This window comes from Schistocerca americana, unplaced genomic scaffold, assembly GCF_021461395.2.
Source record: "Schistocerca americana isolate TAMUIC-IGC-003095 unplaced genomic scaffold, iqSchAmer2.1 HiC_scaffold_16, whole genome shotgun sequence".
Classification (NCBI taxonomy): domain Eukaryota; kingdom Metazoa; phylum Arthropoda; class Insecta; order Orthoptera; family Acrididae; genus Schistocerca; species Schistocerca americana.
The window spans coordinates 9859972-9870857 of record NW_025725687.1 but is presented as its reverse complement, the minus strand read 5'-3'; positions in this window follow the sequence as shown (position 1 = coordinate 9870857).

Genomic DNA, 10886 nt, shown 5'->3' with positions numbered 1-10886 from the left:
CGACTTAAGTACAAGAGGACTGACACTCTCACTTTCTATGAATTCAACCTCTCCTGTGAGTCCAGTTTTGGAATGCGATGCTTCGCTTCAGGTTCACTGTATACCTTGGACAACTTATTGACGATGAAACACAGAAACTGCATCGGAATTAAATTCAAAATGCACGATGCCGACTTAAGTACAAGATGACTGACACTCTAACTTTCTATGATATGAACCTCTCCTGTGAGTCCAGTTTTAGATTCGGATGCTTCACTTCATGTTTACTGTATACCTTGGAACTTCTTATTGACGATGAAGCCCAGAAATTGCTTCGGAATTAAATTCAAAAGGCACAATGCCGACTTAAGTAGCAGAGGACTGACACTTTAACTTTCTATGTTTTGAACCTCCACTGTGAGTCCAGTTTTAATTATGATGCTTCAGCTTAGGTTTACTGTATTTCTTGGACCGTCTTATAGACGAAAGAAACACAGAAATTGTATCCGAATTTAATACAAAAGGCACAATGCCGACTTAAGTACAAGAGGACTGACACTCTCACTTTCTATGATTTGAACCTCTCCTGTGAGTCCAGTTTTAGATTCCGATGCTTCACTTCAGGTTCACTGTATACCTTGGACCTTCTTATTGACGATGAAACACAGAACTTGCATCGGAATTAAATTGAAAAGGCCCAATGCCGACCTAAGTAGTCGAGGACTGACACTCTAACTTTCTATGATTTGAACCTCCACTGTGTGTCCAGTTTTAGATTCCGATGCCTCACTTCAGGATTACTGTATCCCTTGGAAATTCTTATTGACGATGAAACACAGAAATTGCATCCGAATTTAATTAAAAGGCACAATGCCGACTTAAATACAAGAGGACAGACACTCTCACTATCTATGATTTGAACGTCTCACGTGAGTCCAGTTTTAGATTACGATGCTTCACTTCAGGTTTCCTATAAACCTTGGACATTCTTATTGACGATGAAACACAGAAATTTCATCTGAATTAAATTCAAAAGGCACAATGCCGACTTAAGTAGAAGAGGACTGACTCTCTAACTTTCTATGATTTGAACCTCTTCTGTGAATACAGGATTAGATTCGGATGCTTCACTTCAGGTTTACTGTATACCTTGGACCTTCTTATTGACGATGAAGCACAGAAATTGCTTCGGAATTAAATTCAAAAGGAACTATGCCGACATAAGTACAAGAGGACTGACACTCCAACTTTCAATGATTTGAACCTCTCCTGTGAGTCCAGTTTTAGATTCCGATGCTTCACTTCAGGTTTACTATAACCCTTGGATCTTGTTATTGTCGATGAAACACAGAAATTGCATCCGAATTTGATACAAAAGGCACAATGACGAGTTAAGTACAAAAGGACTGACACTCTAACGTTCTATGATTTGAATCTCTCCTGTGAGTCCAGTTTTAGATTCCGATGCTTCACTTCTAGTTTACTGTATACCTTGGACTTTCTTATTGACGATGAAACACAGAATTTGCCTCGGAATTAAATTCAAAAGGCACAATGCCGACTTAAGTACAAGAGGACTGTCTCTCTAACTTTCTATGATTTGAACCTCTCCTGTGAGTCCAGTTTTAGTTTCCGATGATTCACTTCAGGTTTACTGTATCCCTTGGACATTCGTATTGATGATGAAACACAGAAATTGCATCCGAATTTAATACAAAGGGCACAATGCCGACTTAAGTACAAGTGGACTGACACTCTCACTTTCTACGATTTGAACCTCTCCTGTGGGTCCAGTCTTAGATTCCGAAGCTCCACTTCATGTTTCCTGTATACGTTGGACCTTCTTATTGACGAAGAAACACAGAAATTGCATCGGAATTAAATTCAAAAGGCACAATGCCGACATAAGTACAAGAGGACTGACACTTTAACTTTCTATTATATGAACCTCTCCTGTGAGTCCAGTTTTAGATTCGGATGCTTCACTTCAGGTTTACTGTATACCTTGGAACTTCTTATTGACGATGAAGCACAGAAATTGCTTCGGAATTAAATTCAAAAGGCACAATGCCGACTTCAGTAGCAGAGGACTGACAGTCTAATTTTCTTTGATTTGAATCTCCACTGTAAGTCCAGTTTTAGATTCCGATGCTTCACTTCAGGTTTACTGTATACCTTGGACCTTCTTATTGACGATGAAACACAGAAATTGCATTCGAATTAATTTCAAGAAGGCACAATGCCGACCTAAGTACAAGAGGACTGACTCTCTAACTTTCAATGATTTGAACCTCTCCTGTGAGTCCAGTTTTAGATTCCGATGATTCACTTCAGGTTTACTGTATCCCTTGGACATTCGTATTGATGATGAAACACAGAAATTGCATCCGAATTTAATACAAAAGGCACAATGCCGACTCAGGTACAAGAGGACTGACACTCTCACTTTCAATGATTTGAGCCTCACCTGTGAGTCCAGTTTAAGATTCCGATGCTTCATATCAGGTTTCCTCCATACCTTGGACCTTCTTATTGACGATGAAACACAGAAATTGCATCCGAATATAATACAAAATGCACAATGCCGACTTAAGTACAAGAGGACTGACACTCTCACTTTCTATGATTTGAACCTCTCCTGTGTGTCCAGTTTTAGATTACGATGCTTCACTTCAGGTCTACTGTATCCCTTGAACCTTCTTATTGACGATGAAACACAGAAATTGCATCGGAATTAAATTCAAAAGGCACAATGCCGACTTAAGTACAAGAGGACTGACTCTCTAACTTTTTATGATTTGAATATCTCCTGTGTGTCCAGTTTTAGATTCCGATGCTTCACTTCAGGTCTACTGTATCCCTTGACCCTTCTTATTGACGATGAAGCACAGATGTTGGATCCGAATTTAATACAAAAGGCACAAAGCTGACTTAAGTACAAAAGGACTGACACTCTAACTTTCTGTGTTATGAAACTATCCTGTTAGTCCAGTTTTAGATTCGGATGCTTCACATCAGGTTTACTGTATACCTTGGACCTTCTTATTGACGGTGAAACACAGAAATTGCATCCGAATTTAATACAAAAGGCACAATGCCGGCTCAAGTACAAGAGGACTGACACTCTCACTTTCTATGATTTGAACCTCTCCTGTGAGTCCAGTTTTAGATTCCGATGCTTCACTTCAGGTTCACTGTATACCTTGGACCTTCTTATTGACGATGAAACACAGAACTTGCATCGGAATTAAATTGAAAAGGCCCAATCCCGACCTAAGTAGTCGAGGACTGACACTCTAACTTTCTATGATTTGAACCTCCACTGTGTGTCCAGTTTTAGATTCCGATGCCTCACTTCAGGATTACTGTATCCCTTGGAAATTTTTATTGACGATGAAACACAGAAATTGCATCCGAATTTAATTAAAAGGCACAATGCCGACTTAAATACAAGAGGACAGACACTCTCACTATCTATGATTTGAACGTCTCATGTGAGTCCAGTTTTAGATTACGATGCTTCACTTCAGGTTTCCTATAAACCTTGGACATTCTTATTGACGATGAAACACAGAAATTTCATCTGAATTAAATTCAAAAGGCACAATGCCGACTTAAGTAGAAGAGGACTGACTCTCTAACTTTCTATGATTTGAACCTCTCCTGTGAATACAGGTTTAGATTCGGATGCTTCACTTCTGGTTTACTGTATACCTTGGACCTTCTTATTGACGATGAAGCACAGAAATTGCTTCGGAATTAAATTCAAAAGGAACTATGCCGACATAAGTACAAGAGGACTGACACTCCAACTTTCAATGATTTGAACCTCTCCTGTGAGTCCAGTTTTAGATTCCGATGCTTCACTTCAGGTTTACTATAACCCTTGGATCTTGTTATTGACGATGAAACACAGAAATTGCATCCGAATTTGATACAAAAGGCACAATGACGAGTTAAGTACAAAAGGACTGACACTCTAACGTTCTATGATTTGAATCTCTCCTGTGAGTCCAGTTTTAGATTCCGATGCTTCACTTCTAGTTTACTGTATACCTTGGACTTTCTTATTGACGATGAAACACAGAATTTGCCTCGGAATTAAATTCAAAAGGCACAATGCCGACTTAAGTACAAGAGGACTGTCTCTCTAACTTTCTATGATTTGAACCTCTCCTGTGAGTCCAGTTTTAGTTTCCGATGATTCACTTCAGGTTTACTGTATCCCTTGGACATTCGTATTGATGATGAAACACAGAAATTGCATCCGAATTTAATACAAAGGGCACAATGCCGACTTAAGTACAAGTGGACTGACACTCTCACTTTCTACGATTTGAACCTCTCCTGTGGGTCCAGTCTTAGATTCCGAAGCTCCACTTCATGTTTCCTGTATACGTTGGACCTTCTTATTGACGAAGAAACACAGAAATTGCATCGGAATTAAATTCAAAAGGCACAATGCCGACATAAGTACAAGGGGACTGACACTTTAACTTTCTATTATATGAACCTCTCCTGTGAGTCCAGTTTTAGATTCGGATGCTTCACTTCAGGTTTACTGTATACCTTGGAACTTCTTATTGACGATGAAGCACAGAAATTGCTTCGGAATTAAATTCAAAAGGCACAATGCCGACTTCAGTAGCAGAGGACTGACAGTCTAATTTTCTTTGATTTGAACCTCCACTGTGAGTCCAGTTTTAGATTCAGATGCTTCACTTCAGGTTTACTGTATACCTTGGACCTTCTTATTGACGATGAAACACAGAAATTGCATTCGAATTAATTTCAAGAAGGCACAATGCCGACTTAAGTACAAGAGAACTGACTCTCTAACTTTCAATGATTTGAACCTCTCCTGTGAGTCCAGTTTTAGATTCCGATGATTCACTTCAGGTTTACTGTATCCCTTGGACATTCGTATTGATGATGAAACACAGAAATTGCATCCGAATTTAATACAAAAGGCACAATGCCGACTCAGGTACAAGAGGACTGACACTCTCACTTTCAATGATTTGAGCCTCACCTGTGAGTCCAGTTTAAGATTCCGATGCTTCATATCAGGTTTCCTCCATAGATTGGACCTTCTTATTGACGATGAAACACAGAAATTGCATCCGAATATAATACAAAATGCACAATGCCGACTTAAGTACAAGAGGACTGACACTCTCACTTTCTATGATTTGAACCTCTCCTGTGTGTCCAGTTTTAGATTACGATGCTTCACTTCAGGTCTACTGTATCCCTTGAACCTTCTTATTGACGATGAAACACAGAAATTGCATCGGAATTAAATTCAAAAGGCACAATGCCGACTTAAGTACAAGAGGACTGACTCTCTAACTTTTTATGATTTGAATATCTCCTGTGTGTCCAGTTTTAGATTCCGATGCTTCACTTCAGGTCTACTGTATCCCTTGACCCTTCTTATTGACGATGAAGCACAGATGTTGGATCCGAATTTAATACAAAAGGCACAAAGCTGACTTAAGTACAAAAGGACTGACACTCTAACTTTCTATGTTATGAAACTATCCTGTTAGTCCAGTTTTAGATTCGGATGCTTCACATCAGGTTTACTGTATACCTTGGACCTTCTTATTGACGGTGAAACACAGAAATTGCATCCGAATTTAATACAAAAGGCACAATGCCGGCTCAAGTACAAGAGGACTGACACTCTCACTTTCTATGATTCGAACCTCTCCTGTGAGTCCAGTTTTAGATTCGGATGCTTCACTTCAGGTTTACTGTATACCTTGGACTTTCTTATTGACGATGAAGCACAGAAATTGCTTCGGAATTAAATTCAAAAGGAACAATGCCGACATAAGTACAAGAGGACTGACACTCCAACTTTCAATGATTTGAACCCCTCCTGTGAGTCCAGTTTTAGATTCCGATGCTTCACTTCAGGTTTACTGTAACCCTTGGATCTTGTTATTGACGATGAAACACAGAAATTGCATCCGAATTTAATACAAAAGGCACAATGACGACTTAAGTACAAAAGGACTGACACTCTAATTTTCTGTGATATGAAACTCTCCTGTGAGACCAGTTTTAGATTCCGATGCTTCACTTCAGGTTCACTGTATACCTTGGACCTTCTTATTGACGATAAAACACAGAAATTGCATCGGAATTAAATTCAAAAGGCACAAAGCCGACTCAAGTACAAGCGGACTGACACTCTACTTACTATGATTTGAACCTCTCTTGTGAGTCCAGTTTTAGATTCGGATGCTTCACTTCAGGTTCACTGTATACCTTGGACATTCTTATTGACGATGAAGCATAGAAATTGCTTCGGAATTAAATTCAAAAGGCACAATGCCGACTTAAGTAGCAGATTACTGACACTCTAACTTTCTATGATTTGAACCGCTCCTGTGAGTCCAGTTTTAGATTCCGATGCTTCACTTCAGGTTTACTGTTTCCCTTGGACCTTCTTATTGACGATGAAACACAGAAATTGCATCCGAATTTATTACAAGAAGCACAATGACGAGTTAAGTACAAAAGGACTGACACTCTAACGTTCTATGATTTGAATCTCTCCTGTGAATCCAGTTTTAGATTCCGATGCTTCACTTCTAGTTTACTGTATACCTTGGACTTTCTTATTGACGATGAAACACAGAATTTGCCTCGGAATTAAATTCAAAAGGCACAATGCCTACATAAGTACAAGTGGAGTGACACTCTATCTTTCTATGATTTTAACCTCTCCCGTGAGTCCAGTTTTAGATTCCGATGCTTCACCTCGGTTTTACTGTATCCCTTGGACATTCGTATTGATGATGAAACACAGAAATTGCATCCGAATTTAATACAAAGGCACAATGCCGACTCAAGTACAAGAGGACTGACACTCTCACTTTCTATGATTTGAGCCTCACCTGTGAGTCCAGTTTAAGATTCCGATGCTTCATATCAGGTTTCCTCCATACCTTGGACCTTCTTATTGACGATGAAACACTGAAATTGCATCCGAATATAATACAAAATGCACAATGCCGACTTAAGTACAAGAGGACTGACACTCTCACTTTCTATGTTATGAAACTATCCTGTTAGTCCAGTTTTAGATTCGGATGCTTCACTTCAGGTTTACTGTATACCTTGGAACTTCTTATTGACGATGAAGCACAGAAATTTCTTCGGAATTAAATTCAAAAGGCACAATGCCGACTTCAGTAGCAGAGGACTGACAGTCTAATTTTTTTTGATTTGAACCTCCACTGTGAGTCCAGTTTTAGATTCCGATGCTTCACTTCAGGTTTACTGTATACCTTGGACCTTCTTATTGACAATGAAACACAGAAATTGCATTCGAATTAATTTCAAGAAGGCACAATGCCGACTTAAGTACAAGAGGACTGACTCTCTAACTTTCTATGATTTGAACCTCTCCTGTGAGTCCAGTTTTAGATTCCGATGATTCACTTCAGGTTTACTGTATCCCTTGGACATTCATATTGATGATGAAACACAGAAATTGCATCCGAATTTAATTCAAAAGGCACAATGCCGACTCAGGTACAAGAGGACTGACACTCTCACTTTCTATGATTTGAGCCTCACCTGTGAGTCCAGTTTAAGATTCCGATGCTTCATATCAGGTTTCCTCCATACCTTGGACCTTCTTATTGACGATGAAACACAGAAATTGCATCCGAATATAATACAAAATGCACAATGCCGACTTAAGTACAAGAGGACTGACACTCTCACTTTCTATGTTATGAAACTATCCTGTTAGTCCAGTTTTAGATTCGGATGCTTCACTTCAGGTTTACAGTATACCTTGGACCTTCTTATTGACGGTGAAACACAGAAATTAGATCCGAATTTGATACAAAGGGCACAATGCCGACTTAAGTACAAGTGGACTGACACTCTCACTTTCTATGATTTGAACCTCTCCTGTGGGTCCAGTTTTAGATTCCGATGCTTCACTTCATGTTTCCTGTATACCTTGGACCTTCTTATTGACGAAGAAACACAGAAATTGCATCCAAATTAAATTCAAAAGGCACAATGCCGACTTAAGTACAAGAGGACTGACTCTCTAACTTTCTATGATTTGAACGTCTCCTGTGAGTCCTATTTTAGATTCCGATGATTCACTTTAGGTTTACTGTATCCCTTGGACCTTCTTATTGATGTTGAAACACAGAAATTGCATCCGAATTTAATACAAAAGGCACAATGCCGACTCAAGTACAAGAGGACTGACACTCTCTCTTTCTATGATTTGAACCTCTCCTCTGAGTCCAGTTTTAGATTCCGATGCTTCACTTCAGGTTCACTGTATACCTTGGACCTTCTTATTGACGATGAAACACAGAAATTGCATCCGAATTTAATACAAAAGGCACAATGCCGACTCAAGTACAAGAGGACTGACACTCTCACTTTCTATGATTTGAACCTCTCCTGTGAGTCCAGTTTTAGATTCGGATGCTTCACTTCAGGTTTACTGTATACCTTGGACTTTCTTATTGACGATGAAGCACAGAAATTGCTTCCGAATTAAATTCAAAAGGCAAAATGCCGATATAAGTACAGGAGGACTGACACTCTAACTTTCTATGATTTAAACTTCTCCTGTCAGTCCAGTTTTAGATTCCGATGCTTCACATGAGATTTACTGTATCCCTTGGACCTTCTTATTTACAATGAAACACTGAAATTGCATCGGAATCAAATTCAAAAGGCACAATGCCGAGTTAAGTACAAGAGGACTCACACTCTAACTTTCTATGATTTGAACCTCTCCTGTGAGTCCAGTTTTAGACTCCGATGCTTCACTTCAGGTTTACTGTATACCTTGGACCTTCTTATTGACGATGAAGCACAGAAATTGCATCTGAAATAAATTCAAAATGCACAATGCCGACTTAAGTACAAGAGGACTGACACCCTCACTTTCTATGATTTGAACCTCTCCTGTGAGCGCAGTTTTCGATTCCGATTCTTCACTTCAGGTTTACTGTATCCCTTGGACCTTCTTATTGATGATGAAACACAGAACTTGCATTCGAATTTAATACAAAAGGCACAATGCCGACTTAAGTACAAGAGGACGGACACTCTCACTTTCTATGAATTCAACCTCTCCTGTGAGTCCAGTTTTAGATTCCGATGCTTCACTTCAGGTTTCCTGTATACCTTGGACCTTCTTATTGACGATGAAACACAGAAATTGCATCCGAATTAATTTCAAAAGGCACAATGCCGAATTAAGTACAAGAGGACTGACTCTCTATCTTTCTATGATTGGAACCTCTCCTGTGAGTCCAGTTTTAGATTCCAATGTTTCACTTCAGGTTTACTGTATGCCATGGACATTCTTATTGATGGTGAAACACAGAAATTGCATCCGAATTAAATACAAAATGCACAATGCCGCCTTAAGTACAAGAGGATTGGCACTCTCACTTTCTATGATTTGAGCCTTACCTGTGAGTACAGTTTAAGATTCCGATGCTTCATATCAGGTTTCCTGTACACCTTGGACATTCTTATTGAAGATAAACACAGAAATTGCATCCGAATTTAATACAAAAGGCACAATGCCGACTTAAGTAGCAGAGGACTGACACTCTAAATTTCTATGATTTTAAACTCCACTGTGAGTCCAGTTTTAGATTCCAATGCTTCACTTCAGGTTAACTGTATCCCTTGGACCTTCTTACTGACGATGAAACACAGAAATCGCATCCGAATTTAATTCAAAGGACACAATACCGACTTAAGTACAAGTGGACTGACACTCTCACTTTCTATGATTGAACCTCTCCTGTGGGTCCAGTTTTAGATTCCGATGCTTCACTGCATGTTCCCTGTATACCTTGGACCTTCCTATTGACGATGAAACACAGAAATTGAATCCGATTTTAATACAAAAGGCACAATGCCAACTTAAGTACAAGAGGACTGACACTCTCACTTTCTATGATTTGAACATCTCCTGTGAGTCCAGTTTTAGGTTTCGATGCTTCACTTCAGGTCTCCTGTATACCTTGGACCTTCTTATTGACAATGAAACACAGAAATTGCATCCGAATTAAATTCAAAAGGCACAATGCCGACTTAAGTACAAGAGGACAGACACTCTAACTCTCTGTGATTTGAACCTCTCCTGTTAGTCCAGTTTTAGATTCCGATGCTTCACTTCAGGTTCCCTGTATACCTTGGACCTTCTTATTGACGATGAAACACAGAAATTGCATCGGAATTAAATTCAAAAGGCCCAATGCCGACTTAAGTAGTAGAGGACTGACACTCTAACTTTCTATGATTTGAACCTCTCCTGTGAGTCCAGTTTTAGATTCCGATGCTTCTCTTCAGGTTTACTGTATCCCTTTTACCTTCTTATTGACGATGAGGCACAGAAATTGCATCGAAATTAAATTCAAAAGGCACAATGCCGACTTAAGCACAGGAGGACTGACACTCTAACATTGTATGATCTGAACATCTCCTGTGAGTCCAGTTTTAGATTCCGATGCTTCACCTCCGGTTTACTGTATACCCTGGACCTTCTTATTCACGATGAAGCACAGATATTGCATCGGAATTAAATTCAAAAGGCACAGTGCCGACATAAGTACAAGAGGAGTGAAACTCTAAATTTCTATGATTTGATCCTCTCCTGTGACTCCAGTTTTAGATTCCGATGCTTCACCACAGGTTTACTGTATCCATTGGACCTTCTTATTGACGAAGAAACACAGAAATTGCATCCAAATTAAATTCAAAAGGCACAATGCCGACTTAAGTACAAGAGGACTGACTCTCTAACTTTCTATGATTTCAACCTCTCCTGTGAGTCCTATTTTAGATTCCGATGATTCACCTTAGGTTTACTGTATCCCTTGGACCTTCTT